This window comes from Protopterus annectens, chromosome 5.part1 (genome assembly GCF_019279795.1).
Source record: "Protopterus annectens isolate FY-2018-M chromosome 5.part1, PAN1.0, whole genome shotgun sequence".
Classification (NCBI taxonomy): Eukaryota; Metazoa; Chordata; order Ceratodontiformes; family Protopteridae; genus Protopterus; species Protopterus annectens.
In genome coordinates, this window is record NC_056736.1 from 288088641 (window position 1) to 288115168 (window position 26528).

The window sequence follows — 26528 nt, forward strand, 5'->3', positions numbered from 1 at the left end:
TGGAATCTTTGCATGGAAAAGTTTCTGTACTTATTTTTATACCCTGGGTAGACTCCAGAGGATGCTTGTGCATGTAAGTGATAACTGCTTGAAATTTAAGAATGAAAGAGTGAACTGAGATCATATCTTCTGATTCAAAGTGTGATGGTTCATGAAATGTGCAGATTTAATGATTGAAAATGCAGACTTACATATACTAAGTCCAAAATTGTCATTTCTCAGAATATTCCCTTTTCACTGACTTATGGCAATCACAGAGTTGGTATATGTAAGTTCAATGGGTGCTACAAGCAAGTTTAAAGGAGAAACATTGTTTGGTGTTCTAGTATATTTTTGTTCTTTATTTATTTATTTATTTATTTATTTTTTTGTCATTTCAGGACTTGGTGTTGTGAGTTTCAACATTTCTGTAGGGAGTCCTCAAAATACCTTTGAAGGCATTGGTGATTTAGGTATTTAATAAACACAGAGTTGACAAAGGATATGTTATTGTTAATCTTGGACTGGGCCTCACATGAACAAAACAACATAAAGCACTTATGAGCCTTATTCTGATTACTGCTAAAAAAGAAACAACTTGATGGTGGTAGGCAAGATTAGAACCAACATATCAACAACCAACAATGTTAATGGCCAGTCATTGTATAATAACTTTTATACCACATGCTTTATTAATGTTAAATGTTGAGTTTTTATTTATTTATATTTATGTATGTGCATTTTTGTACTGGAAAGTTCAATTAGCCTGATGCCCCTTTTCAGTGGACGCCAGGGGAGAAACGATCCATAGGGAACATTAGCAGTACAAAAAATAATATGATTCAAAGTTTACTTTACATTATAAGCATGTTTAATTGCCAGAGGCAAAGTTAATGAAGTTATCAGGTCTCCAGTTAGTGGACAGAAAGTTTAGAAAGCAGTCCAGAGGAATGCCAAAGGAAAACCACCTGGAATGGATGGTTTAGCAATAGATTTTTGGAGGCTGAATATGGAAGATGTGTTATCACTATTGGTAAGCATGTTTAACTGTGTTCTTCTTAGCTGACGTATACCTGAAACTATCTTATCTGTTTGCTTATATATTCATACATACATACATGCATGCATTTGTTAACTGGGAAATTGCACTTCTCATCACACCCTTTTCAGGTATGACACAGACCAACTGGCAGTAGAAATTATAGTGAAATAAAAAGAAGAAATCCATGGACGTGATAAGACAATTATGCAATACGCTTGCTTTTTTTTTTTTTTTTTTTTTGCAATACACTAGCTTTGATACACAGTCATCATTGTAAGGCAATCCCTTACAGTTCATATTAATAATTAGAAGATAAGGATGGGATAGAGAAGTTGTAGAATGAGAAAGGGTTTAGTAGAGCAAGAGAAGATGAATGATTACTTGCAGGAAAGTGGTAAGAGTGAATAGGTGAATAAGAGGTAGTAGATACTACTGAGAGAGAGAGTAGGTGAGTTAAGATGTGAGATGTTGGTAGGAGAGGGAAGGAGGAGGATAAATATAAGTAGAAATATCAGGTTTAAGAGTCAGAGCCATGATTGTTAAAGAAGGATATGTGGATGAGCGACAGTATGGTTCTGTGTGTTTTGGATTATCCAATCTGTATTTGTCAAAGCAGTGACACTGAAAGAAGTCTTTGATGTATTTTTCAGAGTTTCCATAAAATCAGCGAGTTAAGTATTTGACCTGATGTCTAAACCATTGTGATAATTATACTCTAAGTTTATAGGAGGTTACTAGGCTAATGGCCCTAGTGCCTTTAGAAGCCTAGAATATGGAATCTAAATTTATTATTAATTATAGAACTCTATTTCCAAATGGTATGAATTTAGATGTATAATTATTAACATGAAATATTATATATTATATGTATTGTTTTTGTATGAATTTAATTCAGTATTTCTTTAAAATGTAATATATTTTTTATACAATTGATTAATTGTTTAATTGGTGTGATTGATCAATTGAGGTGTGTATTCATACTGGTTTAAGCATAGTATTGTTATTCCATGTGAAGGCGAAGGCTGAGGTACCAGAAGAATTCAGTAAAGAAAATTTCAATCCAGTTTGGCTGCTTCATTTTTTTCTGTTTTTTGTTGGAGCTTTTATTTGGATACTTTGTGATCTAGAAGTGTTTTTCTTGACCTTTAGAAGCCTAGCCATGTTATACCCATGTTCCCTGATTGACCTTGGTTAGATGGTCATTATTTGCAGAGTGAGTCTATGATCAGCACCAGCTGCTCCTGTCCGTGAGAGACATAGGTGCCATCCCTGGGGTGAATTTATAGTCTGCCATCCAATTGTTTAGGTTGAGCTTGAATAGGGTAATTGAGGAGCTGTGTTTCACATGAATTGAGAGTTTATTCCAGAGGAGCGGCAATCTCTTGGTAGATATAGCTGTCTGTCCAGCATGTTCTGTTAATGTCACAGGCTAGGTTGAGATCCCTGGAACATGTGACTTTTTTCCCCATTTGATTTCTGGATGTGCAGCATGTCCATTAGGGCAGAGTCAGAGACTGCTCTGTAGGCTAGGCACAAGTTGCCTGTCAGCCGCCTATAGGATACAGAGTACAGTGACAGGGCTTTCAGTCTTTCCATGTAGGTCATTTTTTGGAGGCCCTGAATCTTCTTGATGAGAAACCTCTATGGTCTCTCCAGGTGCTGCAAGTGTCTGGAGAGGTACATGCAAAAGGGAGCATTGTACTCTATTAGTGGTCTGATGAGGGTCGAGTACAGAGGAGTTATAACATCCTTAGTGTTTGATGCAATGCCCATACTTATGAGATGCGAAACCTAGAAGGCTTTCCATACCATGGTGATTGAAGTTTAGATTGCTATCAACCTGTGTTCTGAAATATCACACTACTGGGTTTGAGCTTAGGGGGAGACATCAATATTTTAATTTGCAGGTACTTCCTCTTTGCCAAAGGGGATAATAATGCACTTTTTTGCATTTAATTTTAGTCCGTGGCTTTGGCACCAATCATTTGTCTGTGTTAGCCCCCATTGTAATATGTTTGAGGACTCCATGAATGTGCCGAGTTTGCAGTTATCAGTGAACTTGGTAAGCCACAAGCCATCTACTTTCACCTGGACTTCAGAGAAATAGATTCCAAACAGTAGAGGGCTCAGCACAGATCCTTGTGGTACGCCACTGGTAACTGGTCTACTGGTAGAAGTGGAATCCCCAATTTTGGCAGTATGCATTCTGTCTGTAAGCCAATTGGTTATCCATCTAGTGACATATGGGTTAATCCCCAGCTGGGATTCTTTCTCAATGATACCTGAGTGGGGGATTCTATCAAAAGTCTTGGCTAAGTCAAGATAGGCAATATGTACTGTTTTGCCTTATTTCAGGGCTTTGGTGACACTGTCGAAGAAGTCCACCAGGTTCATTAAGCATGAGCTACCTGTAACAAAGCCAAACTGGGTCAGGTCAAGAGTTTGAAGGTCGCCTATGTCCTTGTTGTTAAGGTCCATGATGGCTCTTTCTATGGCCTTGCAGATAAGGCTGGTTAGGCTTATGGGTCTATAGTTCCCAGGATCAGTTGCTGGACCCCCTTTGTGCAAGGGGATTACTGTTGCTGTTCTCCACTCTACTGGAACAAAGCCAGTGCAAGGCTCTGGTTAAAGAGTGCCAAGTGGTTCCATTAGGTTTTGTTTTAGATTGTTTCTTAAGCAGCCTGGGATGTTATCTGATCCCACAGAGGCTGTGTTTTTGGCCTTGGAGAGCACAGATATGAATTGCTCTTTGGAGATACTAGGTAGAGGACTGGTGTCAGGTATACATTGGGGTATAGCTGGTGGGGACAGGGGGTGAAGTTTGTGTTAAATCTGGCAGCTAACGGGTTGGCAATTTCCTTAAATTCAGTATGAGAGGTACTGTCCACTAGAAGTTTCGGCACATAGTTGGGTGTTCCCTTTTAAATTCTGGATGTAGCTAAAGACTGTCTTATGATTATTCTTAGCTAGGGATGCTAATTTAAGGGTATTCTTCTTCTGCTGAGTAACTTTCCTCTTGTTCTTAGACATCATTTTCTTCCTTTTGTTATATAACCTATTTATACTTGAGGTCCACCAGGGTGGCCTGTTTTTTCAGGAGGACCTGGTTTTGATCCAGTCAGGTACAGCCGAGTCTATACAGTTGTTTAGGTGGTTGTACAGGGCATCTGTGTACTCCTCTTTGTAGGAGTCATTGCTAGCTGTGTTAGCATGGTGTTTAAAACTTTTTATACCATCGCCTAGTAGACTGTAGTTTGCTTTGGAGAAATTTTCTTTTTTTTTTTTTTTGTTCCTGTGGGCCTATGAGGTCTGATTGATACTTCAAATGAGACAAATTTATGAACTGACCTTACCAGGGAGGACAGCACATGGGGTCATGCACTGCCCTCCCCCCCCATGTTGGTGAGTACTAAATCTAGGACATTTGTGTCCCTTGTGGGGGTGCAGACTAGCTGTTCCAGGGCATTTGTATTGACAAAGTCCAGGAACCTCAGGGCGAGCATGTTTGTGCTCATCTCTGTTGCCCAATCAATGGAAGGATAGTTGAAATCTCCCATGACCAAAGTGTTTAACTGTACAGTGAGTGACTCTAAGTCCAGGTAGGCTGAGTGCTTCTCTTGGTTCATAGTGGGGGACCTGTAGCTAGCAATGATGTGGTAGGGTGCTTTACCTATAGTTAGTTGGACCAGGAGTAGCTTGAGAGAGTCATACTGTTTAACCAGTCCTGAGGTGTATTTGGCTTTAATGAAGATGGACACATGTCCATCTGTGGTTCTTTCACACTATTTTTGGGGTCTGAATGTGTAGAAGGCATTGTAGCCTTGCATGGCTAGGGTTCTCTCTGCGGCCTTGAACCATGTCTCAGTGACTGCACAGATGTCAACATCTTCCAAGGTGAGGAGTGCTTCCAGGTAGTGCAGCTTCCTGTTTAAGCTTCTAGCATTTAGCAGTGGATTTCTTTACACTGGAAAATTTGTTATTTTGACATTGCCTAAAAAGGAGCTATGGGGGAGGCAAGTGCCTTTGCCTGTATCTGAAAGCCTAGAGGAGACAAGTGAAGACTATCTCTGGCAAAGGAGCATGGTCTTTCAGCCATGCCTTTCCAGGCTGACAGATACTGGATCCCCCTGGAAAATTTTTGAATGTAATCGTTTTTTGTCTATATTGTGGCATCATCCTGGGTGAAGGCAGAATGCTGCTTAGGGCTAGGGACATATCTGCACGGCACATAATTTGAGAGTTTAGTCATGTCTCTCTTCATATAATCCAATCCAGTACATATATGTACAATCCAAGCAAAAGTGTAGATGCATTCTCATTTCAGACAGTCCCAAAACAAAGTATTACAAAACTATTAAAGAAGTTGAAACCCACTTCACTGGCAGCAGATAACATGCCAACAGAATATCTAAAATTAACAGCCGATGTTACTGCCTTCCCTGTGTCAATACTTATAAACCGCTCTGTAACAGAAAAGTATGTCCCAGCTGTTTGGAAAATTGCATATATTACACCATTACACAAAGGAGGTAATTCAACAGAGTTGTATTATATTAATTATATTATAAATATTAATTGTATTACAAATGCCTTAGGGCAGATAGACTAGTATAAACCTATGAACAGAACTAACAAACTACCAGCCCATCGCTATACTTTCACCACTTTCTAAAATTCTGGAAAGATGTATCCACTTTCAACTTCTTAAACACCTTCTAAACAGTAATCTCCTCTCATCATCACAGAATGGATTCCGACCATATCATAGCACTACTACAGCTTTTCTAAGTGTCACTAGTACTGTAAATAATTTCAGAGACAATGGCAAAATAGTGTCTTTGGTCGTTTTAGACATGTCTAAAGCATTCAGTACAGTTTCCCATCCTAAGTTACTGTCCACTCTGAAAAATCTTAATATCAACCCAGATGCTCTTAACTGGTTGTAAATTTATCTGTCTAGCCCCCAGCAAGCTGTGAAATGGAAGCAAGATCTATCCCCACTCCTTCCTGTTACACTTGAGTCCCTCAAGGTTCAATCCAAGGGCCCCTCCTCTTCAACATATTCATAAATGATCTTAATACTGCCTCTTCTCAAGCATCTATCATACAATATGCAGATGATTCAACCCTCATATGTGCAGCATCCACAATAACTCAACTTTTTAAAGTCACACAAAAAGCCTTCTCTGATATTGAAACGTGGCTGGCAAACTCACAACTCATTCTCAACCCTAATAAAACCAAACTTATGTTCTTTCATTCATCTAAACCTACTAACCTGCCAGCTAACTTTTATATCACTGCCAGTAATAATACTAGAATTTTCCCAGATTCCGAAACAAAACTGTTAGGCATCATAATCGAAATGTGACATGCACATTTCTAACACAATCAAAAAGGTTCACAAGAAAATGGGAACAATGTATAGAAACACAAAATTCCTAACAGACACTGCAAGAATAGCCATAGCTAGAACTCACCTTCTCTCCTCACTCTTATATGCATTCCCCATACTTACCAACCTCAAAATGTCAGAACTAAGTAAATTGGAATCATGTTATAAGATTGGCAAATTTGCAACAGATTCCACACATTCCACCCATCACTGTCAATGACTAAAAATCTTTCTTGCTTGGAACTACCTCATATTATGAACTATAACCATTTAATAATGGCTCACAAAATAATGCACAATCCTGACAACATACCTTCCCTAAAAATCTTCTACAACCTTACTCTAACGTTCATACACGTCAGTCATCTAACAAAGGTTTACTCCAAGTAACCAAAGTATCCAATACACCAGGCACCTATCTTTACTCTAACTTTGTAGCTAAAAATTGGAATACCCTTCCACATAGTATTAGATCCATAAGCAGTCTTAATAATTTCAAAATATCTCTCGAAAGACACTTATTTGAATCCTGGATTTGCACACATAACACTCCAGGTTAATTATTAACTTAGCATTACGTATACAATTTGGCTGTACGTATTAACTTTGTAAACATATCTCTTCTTACAACACTACTTCTGTATAAGTATTTACATTCCTAGCTACGACTGTCACCACGGAAGTATTACTAACTGTGCACTACTTTGCCTAAGTAATTCTCCCTGCTTAATTTCCTAACTAATGTTATGTTCTTCCACATATATAAATTCAACCATATATTTGTCTATATTCAAATGTTAAAGTCTTGTTCTATTTGATACTATGTATATATTTTTGTTTTTACATTTTTATCCTGTAAATGTTTTAACACTCATTTTTTAGTCAATTTTGTTTATAATTTCTATTATTTATTGTGATACTTTGTATGTAAGCTTAGACGGGAGCTATTCTCCCTGGGCCTCTGCTGAAAATGGGCATTGTCCCACTTGGACCATCCCAGTAAACAAATGTAAAATAAATATAGTCTAGAGAGGTACGTCTCAAGTCATTCAACCCAGCATGTACTTTGACAGAGTCGTAATGGTAATTGTTGTTGAGTGACTTGAGTGCATGACTGATTTGACAGATCTTGGCACCTGGCAGGCTACTGGCTGTGACCTTCTCCTTATCCAGCATGGTGAGAGGGATATGTATGTCTTACTGTGGAGTCACTTATGACCAGGACATTTGGTTTTGAGGTGTTTTGCCTTACGGCTTATTTGCTGAGACACTTGTGTGTGTGTGTGTGTTGTTATGTGTAATGGATTATATTTGCTTTGCAGTGTGTGCAAGTGGTTTGCACTTGGGAGGTCTCTAAACGTTTGGTAGGCTTCTGCTGAGTACTCCGCATATGTGGGTCTATGTGTTCTAACCTTGTTTTATGGAAGATGTGATGTGTGTGTGCTGACATCCTGTTTGGTGTCCGGTTTGTTGTTACGTAAGAGAACTGATTCCAAATTCATAGTGTAAATACATCTATCACATGCTGTGTTTGCTTTTGGAGTAAGTAGTTGTTAGTATACGTGAGACAATTATTACATTGCCTCATGATGTCTATATCAATCAGGCTGGCCGAAGAAATGGTTGGAAACTGACCATCCATTATGGCAGATTTTTACCATAACAACTATTGGGGAGTGGGCTAGTTTGACCAGATTTTGCTCTAGGATTAACAAAAGGGCTTATTTTATCAAAAGCTAGAGATGAAAACTATGGCAGCACTTCTCAGTGCGCAACTGAGTTTCTTTCAGTATAGCAGCGAAGCTTGAGAGGGTTCACTAACAGATGTCTAGGAGAAGATTGTCTTTCAAGGTGTTGATGGCTCTCCAGGGCACTACTGAACCCCATTGAACTGTGTGCAGCTATGTGCAAACACAAGGCTTAAATACAAGTGAAATAAACACTTTAAACTAAACCACCAATGGGAAAGCACACAATGAGCTTTCCTTCAGTAATCTCCAACTCAGATGAGGCTCAGACTACACACTTCTTCCACAAGGGTGCAGGCGGGGCCCTCCTGATGTAAGATGGCTGAAATAGTGCTCAAATCAACAATACAGTTTAGATTCTGCATACCTGAATCTAGTCTGTACTATGTACTGGTTACTTAAAGCAACAGCACAGCTTTTTTAAAGTGCAGAAAAATGCAGTAAAATCAGCAAAATAATAAAATACACTCAGCAAAGTGCAAAAGAAACTCACAAGGTGCTTATTTTTCGACTTTAGCAGTGGATACTTTGGATTTCAGCAGAATCTCTCCAGACTTCTGGCAAAAGGGGCCAAACATTGAACAGCTCCAGTTAGGTGACCTGCAGTGGTACTGCTCTCTGCACAAACTGGCAGCCCTTAGAGCAGCCACAAAGAGTGGGAGACCATGGAGAGCACTTCCTACAGAGGATTCCAAACTGGAGCTGTTTGCTTATAAACAAGGCACTGGGAACTATGTTTGTCAAATATGTAAATGCAGCACAGAAGTTTTAAATAATACTGAGACAGAAAAATAGATATGTACCAGAACAGTCAACTGTGAAAACAAATGTAAGCAACCAAACTGTTCTAGGTAGTAGCACGTAAAAGCACAGGCACTTGAGATAAAAAATCCACTTTATTCGATAAAACCACAGTAGTTGAGCGCTTTCAACTACACACAGGTAGACTTCCTCAGAACAACTTCACAATTAATTGCTTGAGTTAATATAGACCCAAGCAGCCAATCAATTACCTAGTTGTGTTAACAAGCAGTAAAAGAATGCAATTTGAAATTTAAAATCATTAAAATACTTTAAAGTGCTTTAAAGTGCCCTGTGCTTTAAACTGACGAATGAATACACTACTACCCTTACTATGTGTAAGTCTGAGACCAGTGTGTAATAAGTGTGTTCCCTAAATATAACCAATAGCTTGTAACTCAGATTTTTAGTACTGAAATGAACATGTTCAAAATGTCAATAAAACTTTCTTGCTATAAAAAAATTAAATCATATATAATTAACAATAGTGCCTTATAGTCATGTGTTAATGTGTATTATGGTCCAAAATAGGTTTAATTGAAATATTTTCGTTTAAACCAGGATACATGGAGGCATTCAATTTTATCTGCCACCTTACTTCTCTTTCACCTAGTTTTTTCTTGATACAACCCCCCCTAGGGTTTGGATGTACAATTTCCAAGATGCCAAAAAGAAACCTGTCACAACTTTCATTTCCTTTTAAATGTTTCCATAAGGCATTTTTTCCTCTCTCCTTTTAATACAATAATAGTGGTCGTATATCCTGTTTCGAAGGCATCTATCAGTTTTGCCTACGTAGAAACAGGCACATTTCGTGCATTTAGCTAGGTATACTATGTGGGATGTTCTACAATTACCCCTTTGGAACATAACTTCAGTAGTGTTAATGTCCTCTAACAACAACTTCTTAATATTTATAATATAAATACACTGGTTACAAGTCCCACATTTTTGTGTGCCCATCTGCATATCCTTCCTCTTACCGTCCTTAATTTTGTGCTCAAACTCATTTTTCAAATTAAATCCATTTCTATATATAAATGAAGGTCTTGTTCAAATAATATTATATATACTGTTGTCTATTCTCAACACATTCCAGTTCCTTTCCACCATTTCCTTTATATCTTGTATGTGAGGTGCAAACTGTAGTATACATGCCCCAGAATAATTGTTGACATTAGTCTTACTATTATTCTCTGCCACTTTTAATGTATCTTGCACAACTGACCCCAAAATGGGTTTGTACCGGGTGTCCCTATTGCTGACTACATATTCTTTTAGTTCAGTGATCATGTTGCCTGAATATCCCCTGGTTCTAAACATCTCTCCTATAAAGTCCAATTCAACTAACAAGTCAGTAAAATCAGATGTCATCCTCGCTGCTCTGATAAATTGTCCCTTTATTATACTTCTTTTTTGTGAATAGGGATGGCAGCTGGTATATTGTAAATATGAGTTGCTGAAGGTGTTCTTTCTAAATATTTTAGACTTAAATCCTTCATGTCCAATACTTATACAAGTGTCAAGATATGATATGGAATCAGAGTCCATATTAAACGTGAATTTCAAGAAGTCACTTCTAGTGTTTAAATATTTCATGAACTCATTAAGTTTGACCTCTCCCCCATTCCAAATTATAAATACATCATCCAAAAATCTCGTGTATAGGTTAATGTAACTTTTCCATTCAGTTTGCAAAATGTATTCGTTCTCCCAATCTAGTAGAAACAAGTTAGCAAATATGGGAGCGCAAGCCGCTCCCATAGCTACCCCTTTGCACTGTCTGTAGTATTCACCTTCAAAATACACATAATTGTGTGTTAACACAATGTCAATGAATTCCATCACTAGTAACTTCTTGTCCCAATCTAAAGTACTATACTTGTCAATGCTGTTACTAAATCTCCTCATCCCTTCATCCAAAGGGATGCTGGAAAAAAGGTCTACTACGTCAGTAGTGACCAGATGTGTACTAGTGGTGTATAAGTCGGGTGTTAATCTCCCTAAGAAGTCCCATGAGTCTTCAATAGGTGTCTAGTGTTTTTGTATGAAGGCTTTAATCATTTATCTATTACAGATCCAAAAAGGAAGGTTTTGGATCTGTTGCCAGATATGATAGGACGAAATGGGGGATTATTCACATTTTTGTGTACTTTAGGTATCCCTACTATAGTACTAATAACAGGAAACTCAATTTTTAAGTAATTGTACATGTCAGCATCAATTCTTTCGTCTAACAACAGTTCTTCCAAAAACAAGTCAATTTTGCGATAACCTATGTTTACTTCATTAATAGATGAAATTTCATAATTTCCAGAATTTAATAATATACAATTGATTTTATTAGTGTATTCCGTCCCATCATACAACACAACACCCCCTCCCTTGTCCCTGAGACAGAGCAAGTGCAAAAAAAAAAATACATAGATGGGGGATCCTGGTCTGCCACTCTCCTACAGATCCAAATGAGTGCTTAATCACGATTACAAATGGTTTATACCATTAATGATGCCATCAAGTTTAGCTAAATGTATTCCCAAATTGTTAGAACCAGGTCAGTATGGGTTTATGTGGGGAGGGGCAGCAAACCCTCAGTAATAATTTGAAGACATTTGTAATCATGAAAATCATGAAAAGTGCCCAGGATACAAATAATGAGGTGGGAGCAGTTAACCTAGATGCTGCAAAGGCATTTGACAGGTTGAGTGGTTCTAGTTTTGAGAGTCCTTATAGCTTTGGCCTGCCAGATGACTTTGCTAAGTCAATCTGTTTATCTAAGTTTATGAGGTTCACCAGTGAGAGTCAAGCTGCACATGGAGCATTCAAATTCATTTAAATTAACAAGAGGTACAAAAAATGGATACTCCCTATCATCCATTTTGTTTATATTATACCTACAGCCTTTGTCAGATATTGTGATAAAATGGAATATTAGGGCATATGGAATGTAGGATGGCGAAGTTAAGATTTCTCCTCTTTGTAGACAATGTCCTAATTTATTTAACAATACAGGAAGAGAATGCAGAATTATTATTTTATGAGCTTCATATCTGGGTACAGAGTTAACAAAAGCATACTAGATCTGTTTCAGTAAATTATAAACCACCTCAAATGATGAAACAGATTCATGGTTACTTTTGAGAAATCGTCTGTATTGAATAGCTCAGCATATGTCAAGGGGCTCACTGCATGCATCTGAATAAAACCTGTTAAAAGACATTAAAATGAATAGAATGTAAAGTCAAATGATAGAAAATGATCACATTAGATTTAAATCAGAGGATTAAGGATATATGTTTTTCATTGCTAGATACACTGTTATGTATTTTATTTCTTCCCTATAGAACCTCAGTGGTACTTTTTGAAATATACTAAAAATATAGTACATGATATTCAGTACCATATTACTAAAGCAGAGACTAAATCTCACAAACCAGTGTCAAATCAGTGATGTAGTAGAAATGAGCTTAAATTAAATACAAAAAAGTGTAGCATCATCACCTTTGATAAATCTCAAAAGCAACTTATAGTATAGACCGCACTTCACTCCACACAGGTATAATTATCCGCTATCTCAGCGACTTCATAGACAGCTCCCTATTCTTTGACAACCATGCAGCAGTAGTAATCAGGAAATATTTCTGTCTGTCCCCGTTAATAACTAAATGTATCTCATCCAGGTCTACAGAAGTTGTCATTCCTCTTACCTGTGCTCTGATCAGACCAGTTACAGATTATATTATCCCGTTTGGTATGTATGTATCTGTTCAAACAAATTGCACAGCTAGAAAGACTCCAACAGTTTTAATTAAAACGATCGCCAGATTAAAGATGCTTAGCTACCAAAATAGGCTTGAAACACTATTTATACACTCTGTCAGAGGCTTCTGCATGGTGATTTATGTTTAGCATTCTATGCTGTTAAGGATCCTACCTTCTTTTTTAACACCTTTATTAAATGATCAGCTATGGCATAGGCAAACATATTTTAACAGAAAAGAAAGCAGAACATATAATTTTTTTCCCATTTACATACATTATACATTACATATCTTTTCTTTCTTTATAATTATCATCAGTACATTACATAAATTGCTGCCTTCCTTAAACCTCATTCCTCCTCCTCCTCTTCCTGAACATTATTGTGCGTGTATTGTTCCCACAATTTCCATTTATTTTTATGTAAGTTGCACCTTACTATTTCTAAAAATCCCTTTTTCAGTTCTTTTATCTCTTTTATAATATTCAGTACTTTAAATGTAGTAGGTTTAGACTTTGATTTCCGTTTTCTAGTAATTGCTTTTTTGGCAGCCAACAGAATTAAACTTACTATGTCTAAGCAATTCAGAACATGTGTCCCAGCTGAAAAAATCATGTCCTTAGTTAAAGCCATTTACTTGCTCAAATTTTCCAACCGAGTACTCTGGAGGGAATTTTTAAAATTTTTAAACTCATTATACTCCCAAAACACATTCCCATTTACCTCTTTCTTCCCCTTCATATGGCCAACATTTGCTATTTACTTGAGGAAAAGTACTTTGAAGTCTGCTTGCAGTATAAAAATACCTGTGCAAATACTTCTAAGCAAAGATCCTAAACCTTGCAGACTTTGTTGAATACTTGGGAGCCACACATATGTCCAAGCAAAGACCCTAAACCTTCCAGACTTTGTTGAATACTTGGGAGCCCCACATATGTCCAAGCAAAGATCCTAGGCCTTCTGGACTTTGTGAATACTTGGGAGCCATACATATGTCCTCCCATTGTTCTCTTGTAAATTGCTTTTCTTGTCTTTTTTTCTAACCTTTTCTAACTTCATCTGATTGATTCTTATAGTTATCATGCAACATTTTATATACCCTTACCAATTATCCTTTGTTTACAGCAACTTCTGTCCTAGACTCCACTAAAAACCTCACCAAAGCAAATCTTTCACTTAAGATTCATCCTTATCCATTTCTCTTTGCCAGTACTCTAATATCAATTCCTGGTAGGAAAAGCAGTTTTGATCTTACAGTCCAAACATCTTCTTGGTCTCATCCCACTCTATTACCTTTCCCGCTCTAGTTATTTGCTCCCTATACCTTGGTTCCTTTGTTAGGTTTCTCCAGTAAATTCCAGCCCCCTACTTGCTGTCATCCCTACTGGCAATATCTCTTTTCACAATTCTTGTGTTGGCTTAGTTTTTAGAATATTTTTTGCTGTTTTATGAATATAATAATTTGTATGTTTGTTATTATTCTCCTTAAGGATCTGCATCCAAAATCCCAATCTCTGTTTATTTATTGCCCCCAACCCCACTTCATTTTCATCCCGTTCCATTTTGAATTATACCCTTCTGCTTCTGTTATGCATATGAGCCTTAAATGTATATCTCTAAAGTATCCCTTGAAGTCAGGTTATCCTAAACAACATTGTTCTACTGGAAGCATCAACGTGTCCCACTTAACTCTCTTGCTTTCTTCCCCTCCCAGATAAATTATTTCAACTCCTTATTAATTATTGTCCCCAACTTCTCTTCTGGTTGATAAAAAATATTCCTGATCCATATATGAAATTAAATGGACTAAAAACATTTTCAGTGCTTGTAGCTTACTTTCTATATCCGTATACAGGAGCTTCCAGTTTCTCATTTTTGCTTTATATTTTGTTTAGTCTATTCCCACATATCCTTAGCTGTCATAACAGAAGCATTTTTAATCCATACTCATAAATACTTCATCTTATTGTGTATATACCCATGCATATAGGTATTGTTGAAACAGTTTGTTTGTGGGTACATAATTTACTGCTATATATAGCCTTTGTTTTATCTTCGTTAAAGAGTTGAAACTTTCTCAAAATGTTCCACAACACTGAGATGTCCTTTTTCTGGATTTGTCAGGTACAATATGTTATCATCTTCAAATAAAGTCAACTTTTCTTAATTACCATACCAATTATATCCTTGCATTTCTGAGAACCTTATTTTCTTTGCCAGTGGCTCTAAATAGAAAGAAAATAAAGTAGAAAGAGGACACCCTTACCTGGTTCCCCTGTTTAAATCAACTTATCAAATATGAACCCTCTTACTTTAATTCTTGCCTCCAATCCTTCATATATCCTACTAAATAGCTTTATTGTTGTATCAGGGAATGCAAATGCTTTCATTTCCCTAATCATAAAATCCTGGTTTACCTCTCTCAGATGCTTTCTCTGCATCAAGACCCATCAATGACAACTGTGTTTTCTTACATTCTTCTTCTGTCTGGATCATCATTGCTCTCTTAATGTTGTCAAATATTTGCCTTCCCTTCACAAAACCACATTGATCCATATATGTCAATTTTGACAAAACCTTTGCCATTCTTTTAGCTAGCATAGATGCAAACACTTTGTAATCATGGTTTAAAATTGAAGTTGGTCTGTATGACTCTGGGTCTGATGGGTTTTTACCATTCTTAGGTAATGTAACCACCACAACTTTCTTCCAAGATGTTGGTGCTTCCCTTCCTTTTAGAATACTGCTAAACAAAATCTTCCAAATCTTTATCACTTTCTTCCCTCCTAACGTCCATACTTCCACAGAAATACCATCTGTTCCTGGAGACTTTCCTGAAAATTGGTTATATATCACCAGTTTTATCTCTTGTCCTATCTTAACTGTTAGTTTTTGAGCCTCATCTTAATCTAACCTTGGCATAAAAACATAGATACTACAACGGGTGAGTTCCCCACCAAAGCTGACAGCTGCTTGCTCCCCATATCCCTTATTATTTCCCCTCCTCTCTGCCTAGCCAATTTAGTTACAGGATCCAGACCTGCTGCTAAGTCTCTTAGCATTGACTGGCTCCTTAAATTGTACCCAAATCAGCCATAATGGTATTGTTAGGTTGATACAGCCACTTTGCGAATTTACACCGTGACTGATAACTTTTTTAAAACTTTCCTACACAACAGCCCAGGCTCTAGATCTAATATCTAAGCTTTAAAAATTTCAGGCAAACTCTTCAGTCCCTCCCTATTGTCCCAACATCCAGTAACAGTCTAATGTAGTTTTTAAAATCTACGGGTGCCATTTTTAAAGTACCTTTGCAGCTGTCTGGTCCCTTGCTGTCGTGATCTCATATGTAAGTGTGCTACTTTTTACAAATACTTGTTTTTCAAGGTGAAATACTGGTCAAAATCACTGTACTGTAAGTTTGGTCTGGGTGCTGAACTGTTTAGCAAAGGGAAATAATTGTCTTTATCTGTATATTTAGCTATAAATAGCATACTGCTTCTCTAAATCATGAATTATGTTGAACACACATTCATTGTGCTTCTTCATTACAGTTTAAACCTGTCTTACTTAAACATAACATACGTATTCTACTCTATTAGGTAGCTAAAGGCAATTGTTGATGCTAGAATGTTAATCTAATGTTTAAGGCACAAATGTGAATTAACTAAACAGTGGTTACAAAAAGCTAGCGGGACTCAAATATATAACCTGTATAGGTTCATAGGTTCATAGATTAGTACTAAGCTAACTGCCCTTGCGAGCCATTTTAAGCCTAGCCAATTATCCCTTGTGAGACTCAAACCCTGCACTTTGTGTTTGTAAGGCAAACACCTTAACCATTAGGCCACCCTCCCAACCCATTTTATTGCAACATCACTGTTATATGAATATTGTAGAGTGGGTTATCTGCTGTATTTAATTATTTGTGAAAGGGTGGTGTAAAGTATTCACTATCTGTGAAGTGTTCAGATTTGTAAAGTAATTTTTCTTTTGTCTTGGTTGGCTCTGCCCCGCTCCGTTCGCCCTCGCTAATGCTCGGGCTCTCTCTGCTCCCCTGCCCTGCCCCCTATTCCTTCCTGCCCCCACTACTTCTACATTTATAGTAATCACAGCCACACCCACAGCTCACCCTCACATCACCTCCACCAATCAGAGCTCCTCATGTCATATCACATTATACCACACCAACTTGCTCCACACAAAATACTCCCAATCACTCTCATTCCCACTAGGCATTTTTTACATCATCCACACTACTTTCCCATCCACATATAGTGCAACCCTATAATTCCTATTCAGACCCCCCACCTAGAAACAACTTAAACTTTATAACCATGACTATCACGCAACTAAGTCTAGTCTGTCTTCTCATAATTCTTTACAACACCACAAGTTATCACTCTAGCAATATCCCTAAACTTAGTAGCACAACACTGCATTATGCACACTCGTATACAGACACCACACATTATAATAATATCTGCCCACAGTTATTCAAGAACTACATAACAGACCAGTTCAGGACTAAACACATATGCTCTCATTCCTACTCCAAAAAACACAATACTTTTTCACACTCCTCACCAAACTCCAACATCTGTATAACCATTTTAACTCCAGGCAAACCATAACTGGGGATATCCACCCCGACCCAGGCCCAAATCCATCCTTTCCAACTCAAACTGCTCCAACACAAATGTCAAAACATAACATCCCCACTTTCTTCATCCCTGGGCAAATCAACAACAGCAGCAAAACCAACCATCTTTTAATGCTAAATATTAATAATAGAAGTATCAAAAATAAAATACCTGAACTCCAGGCCACAATAGCACACTACTCCCCAGACATAGTTGCTTTAACAGAAACCTGGATAAATAAAAACATAGCCAACTCAGAAGTTCTCCCTACTGGCTACAATATCATTAGACAAGACAGACCACTTTGTAAAGGGGATGGAACTGCCTTACTGTACAAGTCAAACTTAACTGTCCGTCAGTTACCAAACTCCTACCCCTCCCCTCAATAATTGGGACATACTTATCTCACAACTTCAACTTCAACCTAAAAAGGTCATCACCACAATTGTGATCTATATTCCACCTGGTAATACACCTGCTAGCCTTGAAGACTTCTTATCCTGGTGTTCTTCCACATACAAGAAACCCTTATTCTGGGGGACTTCAACCTAGATTGGTTCACCTGTATATCAGAACCACCAAGTAATCTAATAAATCTCCATGGCTACCAGCAGCTAGCCCAAATTCCAACTAGATGTGATAAAAAATCTAAAAGGGAATCCGTCCTTGATTGGGTCCTAACTAACAACCCCACATTGTACCCTCACACAGGCATTCTCCCAGACACCTTAAGTGACCACAACATAATATACTTTATATGTAGTAGAACAAGCATATGCAAAACCACTAACTATATATCCACTAGAAACACAAAAAAAATTCTCTCCTGAGGTCCTCAACACTTTACTCTGTAACTGTGACTGGACCCCTCTAAAAACCCTCCCACTTGACCAGGCTGCAGCATATTTCAATAAAACATTTCTACAACACCTTGACACTGTCGCTCCATTGTGCAAAATCAAGGTTAGAACCTCTACAAACCCCTGGCTCAGTAAAGAAACAAAAAAATTTCTCAAGTCCAGAGACACTGCCTGGCTTTACTATCAAAAAAAAACAAAGAAACACAAAGCCTAACTAAGTACCAAGAACTGCGCAACTGTGCAAAGAAAATGCATTAGGCTGGACAAAAAATCCTACTACACAACATTACAAACTAAATACCAACACAACCCGCAAAAATTTTGGAAAAATGTAAACAAGCTACTAAAATCCACCCAAAAGGCTACCCCCAAACCAACCACCCCTGACACTAAAGTTCCCATTGAAACACAATTCAACTCCCACTTTGTGAACTCAATTCTATCCTTAGTATCACAGGACAGTTCCTTCCTCACTATCCCCCCCAACACAAATAACGCTAATACAAGCTTTACCCTCAAAACAGTTTCCGCAACTTCAATCAAAAGCATGCTCTCCAAACTAAAAACCTCATCAACAGCAGCCGACCTACTCCCCAGCTATTTCTTGAAACTCACAGCAGATGCTATTGCTATCCCAGTCTCTACTCCCTTAAACAGATCAATTGTTGAAAACTATGTGCCCAAACTCTGGAAAATATCCTATGTTACACCCATACATAAAGGCGGAACCTCCACTGAACTTAATAACTACAGACCCATTGCTTTACTCTCCCCCCTGGCTAAAATCCTAGAAAAATGCATCCATACCCAGATGCTAACTATCTCCTAGACAGCAACATCCTGTCACCTACTCAGCATGGTTTCAGACCTGCCCATAGTACCACTACAGCCCTCCTCTGCTTCACAGACACAGTAAACCATCTCAAAAATGAAGGCCTACAAGTGTCAACTCTTTTTTTGGATATGTCCAAAGCATTTGACACAGTCTCACACCAAATCCTGCTAAACAAACTAAACCAATATCATCTATCAAATTCCACTCTTACCTGGTTCCAAAGCTACTTAACTGACAGGTACCAAGCTGTGAAATGGGAAAATTCTCTCTCTCCTCAGCTGCCCATAACTATAGGAGTCCCACAGGGTTCTATCTTAGGACCACTACTATTCACAGTCTTCAAAAATGACCTCCATACCTCCACACAGCATGCATCTATAATTCAGTATGCAGATGACACTACCTTAATCTGTGCTGCACAAAACATCCCCACCCTCCTGCAAACAACTCATCTAGCATTCTCTGATGTTGAAAACTACCTTACCAAAGCCCAGCTTATCCTCAATCCAAAGAAAACTCAGCTTATGATTATAACCAGTTCTAACAAAAACACTAACAGTCAATTTACTATCTACTCCACTAATGCTACTCCAATTGCTCCAGTGGCACAGGCTAAGCTATTGGGAATAACCATAGACTCCCACCTAAAAGTTGACAGTCATCTCAACCTAACTATTAAAAAAGTACATGCCAAACTGGGGTCGCTCTACCATATCAAACCATTTCTTACCAACAACACAAGATCAGCCATTGCTCGCTCCCAACTTCTATCCACCCTACTCTATGCATCTCCCATTCCGACTAATCTCAACAAAACTGAACTAAGCAAAATGGAAGCCTGCTGTAACAGAATTGCCCGCTTTGCTGCAAATTGCTCATATAGAACTCATGACTGTACTGCTTTGAGACAGCTCCACTGGCTTGAACTGCCCAACCTCCTAACCTACAATCAGCTCTACCTCCCCAATAAGTGTCCTGCCCTCAAAAACCTAGTACAACATCACTCAGCCTAAAGGCCTCTTAGATCATCAAGCAAACTACTACTAGAAGTCACCAACAGCTACAATAGCTTTGGAGATGCACTATATAGTAGTTCAGTGGCTAAAAATGGAACTCTGTCCCTACAAGCATTCAAAACACATAATCCAAAGCCTCCTTTAAATATCTCATCAGGCAACATCTCAAGGAAAGTTGGCAGTGCCATGATTGCTCCCCAGGCTAGTGAAAGCGGATAACACATACATACAAAATCTAGAGCACTTGATAATAGTTTTCAATCTTACTCACAAACACTGGCTAATCTACAATGTATGTACTGTACCTGTGTACTATGTATGTATTCTACCTATGTTCCAAATTTCAGCTGTACACCACAAATCTATTAATTACCTTTATTTTTAAAATTAATATATTTTGTTTGTTCTCTCCACTGTAACTGTTTATGTGCCACATACCACTGTAAAAACATGTCTCCTGTAATTTGTGTGTATACTGATCATGTCTAAATAACTAAATGTTTCTGTAATTTTTCTTTCTGGAGCTTTTCTCCCAGGGCCTCTGCTGAAAAAGGGCCTTTTCGGCTCAGTCAGACACCCCCGGTTAACAAATGTAAAATAAGTAAATAAATCTGGTGATGATTAGCTCTAGGTGTCCTTGATACTGCTGCAATTCAACTTAATTTATTGCCTGAAATCATAGAAATAGTGAGCACAAACAATTTGTATGCTTGCAAACCAGTCCACTTGCTGTTGCTCAAGCTTATATCTTCCCTCCTTGTATTGATAACCATATAACTCAATCTCTTTTTCCAATCTCAAGCACTGAATGGTTGTTCTTTAACCTAAATGACATACTTTTCTTATGGGCATCAAAATTTTGGCTTCCCCTCAATTAGCTACATGAGCAGGACTAACCAACTAATAGAGTGGCTTCAAACAAAAAATCAGGCAATGTATGTCTAGCTAAGACTAATACTATTTTTTTGTTCTAACATAAATACTACAGTGGGTGAGTTCTCTGACAAGGCCAACAGCTGCTTGCTCCCCCATATCCCTTATTATTTCCCCTCCTCTCTGCCTAGCCAAGAGCTTACACTGTGACGGATAACTTTTTCAACTTTCCTACACAACGGCCTAGGCTCAACCTGCTGCATTCGCCCTTGCTACGCTTGGGCTCACTCCACTCCCCTACCCCACCCCATCCCCACTCCCGCCAGAATATATTTAATTTATAGCTAACCAACAATCACTCCCCCAACAAAGCACCTCCCATCCCTCCTCACTCTCAACCAATCACAGAGTACCCTCTCTCCACCTAAAGTCTACCTCCTAATAACGGATCTTCTCCCACCAGACATTTCAACTCTATCAACCCCTCCCACACTCTCAATATCAAACCACACAAGAACACCTCTCCCTTTAATCCTTTCTCACCTATCAAATCTTCGCCACCAAGCCAACTCTCACACTGTCACTCCATACCCACTTCTCCACAACAGTATTTTTCTCCAGTTCTGTTTGTACAAATCCTTAAAACCCAGCTCTGTCTTCTAGTTACTACTATTAAACCAGAACTTAACAACCTAAAACTCTTCCTTTTCACTTTGTACTCACTCCTATACTCCAACCCAGCCGTACTACACTATGCTACTAACTTTTCTCTGGACACCCATACTTATACTCTTGTACAACCTCTCTTCATATAACTCACAAATACATCCTCTGTACCTCCCTCCCACCTCTATCTACAATACCCCATTCTCTCAGTCACATTATTAATTAAAAATAGTTACCTCTATTTTCACTACTTCAGACTCATCCATCCGAAAAATTACACTCTCCACATTCACACCTACCATTCCTAAAACCAAACCAAAATACTACTACTGTCACCTCTGACACCTAACCTCAACTTACCTTACCAACTCTATACTCTTTTCGGGTGACATTTACCCTAACCCAGGACCAACCCCCACTAAACACACAAAAAACCTTACCTGAAAACAAACTACACCCCAGCCTAAAATACCTGGTAAGCATTTATCCGTATATTTCATGAATATCCACAGCATACTTAACAAAATGCCTGAATTTCATGCTTGGATTGCTCATTATTCTCCTGATGTAACTACTCTCACAGAACCCTGGCTCAAACCTCACATTTCTGACAAAGAATTCCTCCCACCAGGATACAACATCCTATGTTCAGGTAGGCCAAAGAAAACATGAGGTGGTGTCACTATTATCTACACCAGCCACCTCAACCTATCCCCATTAACTCATCCTTCTCCCTCTTTATCTCCAGTAGAACTCCTGACTCTCAGTTGCAAAATCAGTGACCACAATACACTAACTGTAGCTGCAGTATATATACCCCCAGGGGACAACATCACTCTATTAGAATAAATCCTCTCCTGGCACTCAAATAATATCTCTAATGAAACTGTTATACTTGGTGCTGTCAACATCAGTTGGGTATTTCTGATCTCTGACAGTCCCAGCTCATATATTAACCTGCATGATTTCTCCCAACTAATCTCCACTCCCACCCATACTTACAAACCAACCAACTCCAGTTTCACCATTAACTGGATACTAGCTTCCCATCCTCACAAATATCACTACCCGACTCTCTGCGTGACTACTCACCTATTAAAGTACTCAGATTCTCCCTTCACCACAACAAACCACATAAATACATAGAATTTCACAAACTCTCTAACTTCTACCCTGATACTTTCAATAGCCTATTCTCCTCTATTAACTGCTCCTTCCTAACTCATCTACCTCTAGATGAAGCCATGCTAAAATTTAATTCCATATTTCTAAACATACTAAACTCCCTTGCCCCCCCCCCCCCCCCCCCACACACACACACACACATATCATTAGAGGTAAATCTCTTAGTTCACCCTGGCTTTCTCAAACTTCATGCTCTCTAATGCACAAAAGATATCCAAAACCAAATCCCCTTCCCACCTTTAAACTTACAAGGAACTTCACTACCTTACCAAAAAACACATTAATAAAGATAAAAAGAACTTCTACCTCAAACTGCACACACAACTAACGCCCCAAATATTCTGGAGCTCCATTAATCAAATACTACACCCAGGTAACCCTCTAAAACCCATCCCTTACCCAAATAACACATCCGTGAAAACTGCATCCTCAGATAATCCTGTTGACCTACCCACACCCCCCCACCAAACTTAGTAACACTCTCTCTCTCAAACTAGTACCCACAAGCTATATAAAACACCTACTTCTTAAGCTGAAATCTTGTTCCTCTTCAGCTGACAACTTACCTCCACTCTTCCTAAAGACAGCTGCTAACTTACTAGCCCTTTCTCTCTCTATACTTATCAACTGTTCATTAACAGAATCCAAAGTACCCTCTATCTGTAAACAATTCTATATCTTACCAATTCACAAAGGAGGGAACTCCACCAAACTTTCTAACTACAGAGCAATAGCATTTCTGTCCCATCTTTCCAAAATTCTGGAAAATGTGATCACAAACAAATCCTGGAATATCTAATCCAAGAAAAATTACTAACCTCCACTCATCATGGCTTCCATCCCAACCACAGTACTGCAACAGCCCTCATTTCCTTCTCTAACACTATCTCACTACCTAGAGATACCAACAAGTTTCTCTCCTGCCTCTTCCTAGACCTATCTAAAGTTTTTGACACTATCTGCCACTCCCTGCTCCTTGTCAAACTCCCTGACCTAAATCTCTCAAGCTCAACTATTTCCTGGTTTGCCAGTTACCTGACTGATCGACTACAGTTTGTCAAATGGCTGCCCTCATTATCCGCACCTGTGCCCATCAAAATGGGAGTCTCTCAAGGATCGGTACTAGGCCCCCTACTGTTCAGAATCTATACTAAATTGCTGTACACATCCTGTCCACAATCCTCACTCATCCAATACACAGATGACTCCACATTTATCACCATCTCTGATAATATCTCAGATCTGCACACCCTCACTCAACAATACTTCAAGTCTATTGAAAGTGGCCTTCCAAAAACTAGCTAATCTTAAATCCAAAAAAGACTAAACTCATGCTGTTTCTTCCAAAATCCTTCAAGCATCTTAAACCTTCCTTCAATGTCTCATCCCTTAACAATACCACTATAGCAGTTGAATCACATGCTAAACTTCTGGGAATCATCTTTGATGACCAACCCAAATTTGACCTCCAGGTGCTCAACTGCTCTACAGAAAGAAAAAATTCCTAACGAGTCCCATATCTCCCTTTGTCATGCCTATCTTCTCTCTAACTGCTTCTACTGCTCACAAATCCTGACCAACCTGCAGACCTCTCTCTCAACAATTACTGCCAATTATTTAGATGTGCAGGTTGTTAAAGATGTAGTCAATAAATGTTTGGTGAACAATATATTCAGGAAACCCACCTATTTGAATAGTTTTTTACACTCTTCTAGTTGACATCCTGATCACAAAAGTAAAGGGATTGTCAAAGGGCAATATGTGAGACTTGTCTGGATGATCTCTGATGATGAAATATTTGAGAAAGATGTGCATAAGTTAGCAGATGTGTTTTTCTCTCAAGGTTGCACTAAAAATGTGGTAGATTAGGTTGAAAAAGAGGTTTTCTTAAAAAGAACTCATGGTGTTATGCAACCTTTACTTTAAAACTGGATCTATGGAGTGAGTGGGTAGAGATGTGGGTGGGAACAAAGTTGAACGGAGGTGTTTGTTTATAACCACCAACCATAGATCATGATGCGATTTTTGACATTTTGATCAAAAACTGGAAAATATTTTCATTTTTTGACGGCTTAATTGATAAATTAGGTAATAGACCGCATGTAGTCTATAGAAGAGGCAAATTCATTAAAAACTATTTGGAGACAGTAGACTACCCGAATGTCAATAGGTTATTTAAAAGAAAAGGCACCTGTAAATGTGGGGTTTGTAAACAAAGTAAGTTTATTTTGCAAAAAGAAAAAATATTAGAATCTACCATCGCACAATTTATACACCTTTTCATTGTACTTGTAAGTCATTCGGAGTTATATATGTTGCTTTGTGTCAAACATGTGCTGCTTTTTATGTTGGGAAAACCCAACAAAGACTAAGGAACAGAATTTGTGAGCATGGCTTGGACATCAAGAATACAAAAATGGAGAATGCTTTATATAAACACATTAGACTATAATTTTGTTTTTTTCATATCAACACAGTGATTAAAAACCCAATAGGAGGTGCATGGGGTGATTTAATTGAACAGCAGGAAACCATATGGCAACTGAGACTCAATGCTACAGTGTTTCCAGGGCTTAATGGCATACTTTTAAGATTACTGTCTTACAATGTGTGAACATTTTTGTATATGATTTGATGGTGTAATATGTTTGCACACTTTATGGTGTTGCACATTGTAATGAGCTGGAAGTTAAGATTTTTAAGGATGACAGGATTTTAACTGTGTAAAATAAAATGACACCAGAAAAGACACAGTAGAATCCAACAACAGGACTGGATTTTAACTTTGTAAGTTTTTTCATTGGTTGATTTGATCACCTGATGTTTTGGAGGGGTTTTTAAATTGATGACTATGTTGTAGTATTTGATCCTGATGAAAGTGCTTAATCAGCAAGTTGTTTTACCTATTTAGAAGGTTTTACTTATGCTTTTGCACATCATGGTTTATAAATTAATCTTGAGCCTTGACTTGTTTTGACTGGATTTTGCAGAGTGATTATTGTCCATGGACTGACTGACCCTTGCAAATCTATGAATCTAGAAATGAATATATGGAAAAATGCCACACCTACATACCATGGAAAAAGTACTGAGTATTGGGAAAAAACATGGGAGGGCTGTGGGTCCCAGAATGAGTCCTACATTATGAGGTGGTTTAGGCTGAGCTTTATATTTATTCCAAATGAAATACTTGAGGGCAGTTAGAAGACATTGTACCTCCCTCAGACTCAATAACTTAAATAGGTAAGTAGAATATATTTTTAGTTTTATATAAAAGGGTCACAACAGTCATTTTGCATTATGAAGCTTGTAAAAGGCAAGAGCACGAAAGACTGGGGAAATATGTTATTACCTAATCAGCTGCCCTCTTACTATATTATATTTCAGATATTTAGGGTCCAAAGTAGCATTACTAGCAGCATTTTTTAAAATTGACCATATTAAATAATGCACCAGATCACTCTTTTTTTGGATACATCTAGAATCAAGAAACTTATTTTAAAATTATTCTTATAAGTAGTACATTTTAAAAAAGATGTACTAAGATTAATGTTTGCTATAAAATCTACTAATTTTTATTCACTTTGTTTCCAAGTTAAAAAATATATCATTAATAAAATGAAAATAAACACTAATACTGTTATATTCCAAAAGTGTGGTTAAAACTTGCATTTCCTAAAAAGCCATAACTAAATTGGCATAATTTGGGGCCATTCATGCACCCA

The 26528-nt window shown here is 38.0% G+C and overlaps 1 protein-coding gene across 1 annotated transcript in view; it reads left to right on the forward strand.

The window, feature by feature from the left end:
• Nucleotides 1-26528, forward strand: part of ITSN1 (intersectin 1) — a 2682533-nt gene that overhangs the window by 2443129 nt on the left and 212876 nt on the right. The gene's annotated exons all lie outside the window — the stretch shown is intronic.